The following is a 6,922-nucleotide window of genomic DNA, read 5'->3' on the forward strand; positions in this document are numbered from 1 at the left end:
CAGTTCTACAGTTTAATTAGTGAGGCTTCGGCCTGCATAATAATTTAACCCCTTAAGTCTGTTGACAAACACTGAGGTTTCGGTCTGTTGTTCAAGTAGACTGAGACTCCCGAATCATCAATTTGAACTCTAAGACTGTTGGGTATTTAGTTCCATCACTGAGATCCTCTGATATGTAATTCAACCGCTGAGACCCTCGGTTTGGCAGTTGGGTTTCGGTCCGAAGTTAAATCTCTGGAATACGCTCTGCTGTCCAGTCAGTCTGAGACGCTCGATCCTGCAGTTCAATATCTGAGTCCTTTGAGTATTCAGTGTCATCCTTGAGACCTACCAATTTGCAGTTCACCAGCTGAGAGTCTCGAGTCAGCAGTTAAATCACTGAGGACTGTTTCTTCCGTTCACTCACTAGGGTTTCGGTCTGCAGTTTAATATCTGGAATTCGGTCTATTGTCCAATTAGACTGAGATCCGCGGATTGGCAGTTTAACCTTGGAAACAGTTTGGTATTCATTTCTATCACTGAGACCTTCGGATATGCAGCAGTTAACTCACCGAGGACTCCACTTTCCTTCCGTTCATTCACTTTGATGTCGGCCCGCGGTTAAATCTCAGGAATTCTCAGATCTGCCATTCAAAATCTGAGACTGACAGGTCTGCAATTCAATCACATTGACTTTAGGGCACAATTTAGTTGTCAGCGTTTTGGTCCGCACTTCAGTCAAACCTTAAGTTTGATGAGGTTTCGATTTGAACTTAAATTACTGGTCTTCCGGTCTGAAGTTCATTGAGACCCCCGGATCTATACTTCAACCACTGAGACAATCGGGTCGACCGTTCAAGTCTGTTGATCAAACACTGAGGTTTGGTGTTCAATCAGAATGAGACTTCGAATCTGCAATTTAACTGTGAGACCCGAGACCCTCGGTTTGGCAGTTGGGTTTTGGTCCGAAGTTAAATCTCTGGAATACGCTCTGCTCTCCAGTCAGACTGAGACGCTCGATCCTGTAGTTCAATATCTGAGTCCTTTGAGTATTCAGTGTCATCCTTGGACCTACGAATTTGCAGTCAGCAGTTAAATCACTTAGGACTGTTTCTCCCGTTCACTCACTAAGGTTTCGGTCTGCAGTTTAATATCTGGAATTCGGTCTATTGTCCAATTAGACTGAGATCCGCGGATTGGCAGTTTAATCTTGGAAACAGTTTGGTATTCATTTCTATCACTGAGACTTTCGAATATGCAGCAGTTAACTCACCGAGGACTCCACCTTCCTTCCGTTCATTCACTTTGATGTCGGTCCGCGGTTAAATCTCAGGAATTCTCAGATCTGTCATTCAAAATCTGAGACTGACAGGTCTGCACTTCAATCACATTGACTTTAGGGCACAATTTAGTTGTCAGCGTTTTGGTCCGCACTTCAGTCAAACCTTAAGTTTGATGAGGTTTCGATTTGAACTTTAATTACTGGTCTTCCGGTCTGAAGTTCATTGAGACCCCCGGATCTATACTTCAACCACTGAGACAATCGGGTCGACCGTTCAAGTCTGTTGATCAAACACTGAGGTTTGGTGTTCAATCAGAATGAGACTTCGAATCTGCAATTTAACTGTGAGACCAGATACCCTCGGTTTGGCTGTTGGGTTTCGGTCCGAAGTTAAATCTCTGGAATACGCTCTGCTGTCCAGTCAGTCTGAGACGCTCGATCCTGCAGTTCAATATCTGAGTCCTTTGAGTATTCAGTTCACCCGCTGAGAGTCTCGAGTCAGCAGTTAAATCACTGAGGATTGTTTCTTTCGTTCACTCACTAGGGTTTCGGTATCCAGTTTAATCTTTGGAATTCGGTCTAGTGTTCCAATAGATTGAGATCCGCGGCAGTTTAACCTTGGAAACAGTAGGGTATTCATTTCTATCACTGAGACCCTCGGGTATGCAGCAGTTAACTCACTCAGGACTCCAACGTCCGTTCGGGGACGATGTCGGGCCGCGGTTAAATCTCAGGAATTCTCAGATCTGCCATTCAAAGTCTGAGACTGACAGGTCTGCAATTCAATCACATTGACTTTAGGGCACAATTTAGTTGTCAGCGTTTTGATCCGCACTTCTGTCGAAGCTTAAGGTTGATGAGGTTTCCACATGTACTTTAATTACTGGCCTTGCGGTCTGAAGTTCACTGAGATTCCCGGATCTTTAGTTCAACCACTGACACCATCGAGTCGGCCGTTCAATCACGGGACTTGCTTTTAATCACTGATACTCCGTAACTTAATCTGTGTAAAATTAAATTATAGGGATTTCCATTTGCAGTCCCATGGATCCGCAGTTCAATAAGGTATTCAGTTGTACTTCATTCACTAGGTTTTCGGCCTGAGTTTCACTGAGGCCGCGCAGTTCAATAACTGGCTCTGTAGTTACTTCGTTCTGGCGTAAACAGTTCAAACGTGGAGGGTTGGATCTGCAAGACAGGTGGTGGGGTTTTATCCAGCAGTTTAAATATTAAGGTGAAAATCTTCAGTTTCATTGTGGAGACACTCGATTCTTCAAAATCAATCATCTTGTCCTCTGCATACTGTTAATGCATCGGTAATTCGGCCACCATTTCATTTGGATTTTAACTTTAATGAGGTTTCGACGAATTAAAGCTCACTTAGATCCTCGGATCTATAGGTTAACCACTAGACCTACTCTTCAATCAATGAGACCCTCAATTCTGTAACTTTACCACTGTCTAAGGATAAAGTTTCGATTCGCAGATCACTAGGATTTCGGACCGAATTTCACTAAGACCTTGCAGTTGACCTTCTGGCTTTGCAGTTACTTCATCCTGGGACCTAGAGTTCAAACGTAGAGGATGAGATCTGCCAGGCGGACACAGGGGTTTCATCCAGTAGAGTAAAAGTGGTTTGAAAACCTGTACTTAAATTGTGGAGACACTCGAGTCTGCAAAATAAATCACTTGGGGTTCAGGGATCAATTAATCGGGAATTTGGCCAGAATTTCATTTGGATTTGAATGAGGCTTCGACGAATTACTGAGATTCCGGTGTAAAGTACATTTAGATCCACAGTTCAACTACTTGGATTTCGGATTGAATTTCACTATGGCTCTACAGTTCAACCACTGACTCTGCAATTATTTCACCCTGGGACCTGCACTTTAAATGTAGAGGATTCGATCTGCAAGTCAGACAAAAGTGTTTCGCCCGGCAGATTTAACCTGCAGTTCAATTGTGGAGAAACTCGAGTTTGCAAAATCAATCACTTAGCCTTTAGCATCCATCTAATTTATAGTCAATTAGGACCTCATTTCATTCCTATTTTAAATTTAATGATGTTTCGACGGATTTCTGAGATTCCGGTCTAAAGTTCAGTTTGATCTATAGTTCACCCACTAGACCTGTTCTTCAATCACTGAGACCCCTCAATTCCGCAACTTTGTCACTTTGGTTTCTGTCCAAAGTTAAAGATTCGATTCGCAGACTCCCGCATTCGCAGTTCAATTTATAGGGTTTTGATCTGTACTTGAATCTCTTTGCAGTTACTTCACCCTAGAGCTTGCAGTTCAAAAGTAAAGATTTGAATCCGCAAGTCAGACGACGTGGGTTTCATCCAGCAGATTGAACGTTGGGGTAAAACCTGCGGTTCAATTATGGAAACACTCGAGTCAATCACTTAGACTTCAGCGTACATGGGAAATTCGCCGGCATTTCATTCCGATTTTAAATTTAATGACACTAAAAATCTAAAAAATAAAAAATCTAAAAATCTCCGACATCACTACTTCCAGATGATCTAAACATTAACGAATTCGCTATCGAATTAGCGATCATCGGCCAATTGGGACGAGAAATTTCCGAAACACAATTTTAGCCTAACTTAATCCGGATCCTCTGGTCAAGACTATAAAACCAGGACGTAGAGACAACTGAGTGAAATATAACGAGGGATAAAATGGAGTTCCTTTCTTATCTATATTAAGGGAATATTCTTCCTAGAGTCTCCATAATGTGTCCCACAATAAGTCCACTTGGTTTCCCTATATCCCTTTCGATCCACTGTATTTCAATTTCATATACTACTAAGACATCATGTTACAGAATTTTTGACAGCCTAAAGCTGTTGCAATAATACTTTTTGCACATTGTGCATTATGAGATTGTACATAGTTTTGATATGCTGCAAAATAGTTGTGGCATAAAAATTTTCTTATTATTTACTTTAATAGGAGGAGTCGCAAAAATCCCAAACCAACCATAACCAAGCAAGCAACGAATCGTATCGTATCGTAGCCAACCCTCATTCAAACTTGAACTAACAAAAGCGCTACAAAACTACTACGAGTACAACTAAAAATGGAACATTTGATAATAAAAAAAAAAAAAACTTTTGCCTTTTGCCTAGGCAACTAGTCAAAGATGTAATTTAAAGTCTTGTTCATGTCCTTGGATATATTAGTGTGTGTGTATGAATTCGTGTACAGGGCTAACTTAAAGAGCGTATAACTTTTTGGTAATTTCTTGGGAAGGGAGAAACTTTTCTATTTACCCCTCTGATGAGGATGCTTGACAAGCAAAAACGAAAGAAAAAATTAAAAAAAGAAGCAGAATAGTTTTTATGGTTAATATTAACATAAATACACATCGCACAATAAATGGAAATCGACTCTAAAAACGACGCACTCACAGAAATAGAATTCCCACACAACACCAAAAAAAGGGTATATCGTCAGAGCCTAAGGAAAGCTATTCAAAATTCTTAAGAATTGCGTATATACTTAAAATATGAGATATTCCTTGGATTATGGGGAGAAGAAAACAAGTTCCCATGTGATAATAGATTAAATTCGGTAGGAATTCATATAGTCAATTTGGTCGTCGCAAGGCAGGAGGTTTGTGCGGATGTATTTTTGCCAAGTATAGGCATTTGTTGTATTGCTTAAGTTCACTAATTAGGCATAGTACCGCCAGTTATTGTTTTATAAGATAGAAGTTCACCAATGTGGTATCACAATGGACTAAATAGTCTAAGTGAGCCAGATACATCGGTCTGCCACCTAACCTAACCTTTATAAGTAGTGCAGCACACCGACTACTGGCTATGGGAGTCAGAATGAACTTTTAAGTTACAGAAAACATGGCCTTTCGCAGTTCTGAATGACGAGACAGTCTTCCCATCCCGGTATGCTACACAAGTCTTAGAAAACGTAGCCCTTCGCAGTTCCGAATAAAGAGATAGTCTTCCCGTCTTTGGTGAGTAGATCCTTGTTTCGTCTACTGGCTATAGGAGTCGGAATGCTGGCCCCTCGCAGTTCTGAATAAAAAGATAGTCCTTCCGTTCCTTGTAGCACATTTCGGCTCTTCCTGAGCCTCCGGTGTGTGGATCCCTGTTTAGTCTACTGGATATGGGGGTCGGTATCCTACACAACTTCTCTAGGTCTTCGCAGTTCCCAATAAAGAGATAGTCTTCCCGTCCCAGGTAGTACATTTCGGCTGTTTCTTTAGTCTCCGTTTTGTGGATCTCTGTTTTGTCTGCTAGATATGCGAGTATGTATGCTACACAACTTCTAAGTCCCGGAAAACGTAGCCCTTCGCAGTTCCGAATGACGAGATAGTCTTCCCGTCCCCGGTATGCCATACAAGTCCCAGAAAACGTAGCTCTGAGGAGGAGATAGTCTTCCTGTCCCTTGTAGCACAATTCGGCTATTCCTTAGCCTCCGGTATGTCGATCCCTGTCGGATATGGGAGTCGGTATGCTACACAACATTTTTAGTCCCAAAACACGAAGTCCTTCGCAGGTTGAATATAGTCTTCCCGTCTCTGGTAGTAAATTTCGGTTTTTATTTGGCCACCTGTGTGTGGATCGCAGTTTCGTCTACTGGATATGGGAGTCGGAATGCTACACAACTTCTAAGTCCCAGAAAACTTACCCTTTCGCAGTTCCGAATGACGAAATAGTCTTCCCGTCCCTGATATGCCATACAAGTCCCAGAAAACGTAGCCCTTCGCAGTTCCGAATGAGGAGATAGTGTTCCCGCCCCCTTGTAGTGCAATTCGGCTATTCCTTAGCCTCCGGTATGTCGATCCCTGTTTCGTCTACTGGATATGGGAGTCGGTATGCTACGTAGCCCTTCACAGTTCCAAATGAAGGGATAGTCTTCACCTCGCCTGTATGCTACACAAAATCCCAGAAAACGTAGCCCTTCGCAGTTCCGAATGATGAGATAGTCTTCCCGTCCCTGGTAACACATTTCGGCTATTAGCCTGTTGCCTCTGGTGTGTGGATCCCTGTTTGGCCTACTGGACATGGGATTCGGTATCTTACACAACTTTAAAGTCTCAGAAAACGAGATAGTCCTCTCGTCTCTGGTAGCACATTGTGGCTATTCCTTGGCCTCCGGTGTGTGGATCCCTGTTTCGTCTACTGGATATGGGATATGCTACAAAACTTCTAAGTCCCTCATCTCTGGTAGTACATTTCGGCTGTTTTTTCATCTCCGGTCCCCAGAAATCATAGCACTTCGCAGTTCCGAATGAAGAGATTGTCTTTCCTTCGCTGGTAGCACATTTTGGCCTCCGGATCCCTGTTGTGGACCTCTGTTTCGCCTATTGGACAAGAGAGTCGGTATTCGAGGCAACTTCGAAGTTCCAGAAAACATAGCCCTTCGTAGTTCTAAATGACGAATGTCGTCATTGCACATTATGCCTGTTCATTTGGCTCCGGTATGTGGATGCCTCTTCTTCAACTTCGAAGTTCCAGAAAACATAGCCCTTCGTAGTTCTAAATGACGAATGTAGTCATTGCACATTTCGCCTGTTCATTGGGCTCCGGTAGGTGGATGCCTCTTCCGTCTACTGGTTTTAGGAGGCGGATTGCTACACCACTTATAAACGCTAGAAACGTAGACCGTCGCAGACGGACGAACTGAAGAG

Source organism: Haematobia irritans, chromosome 5 (assembly GCF_050003625.1).
Source record: "Haematobia irritans isolate KBUSLIRL chromosome 5, ASM5000362v1, whole genome shotgun sequence".
Classification (NCBI taxonomy): domain Eukaryota; kingdom Metazoa; phylum Arthropoda; class Insecta; order Diptera; family Muscidae; genus Haematobia; species Haematobia irritans.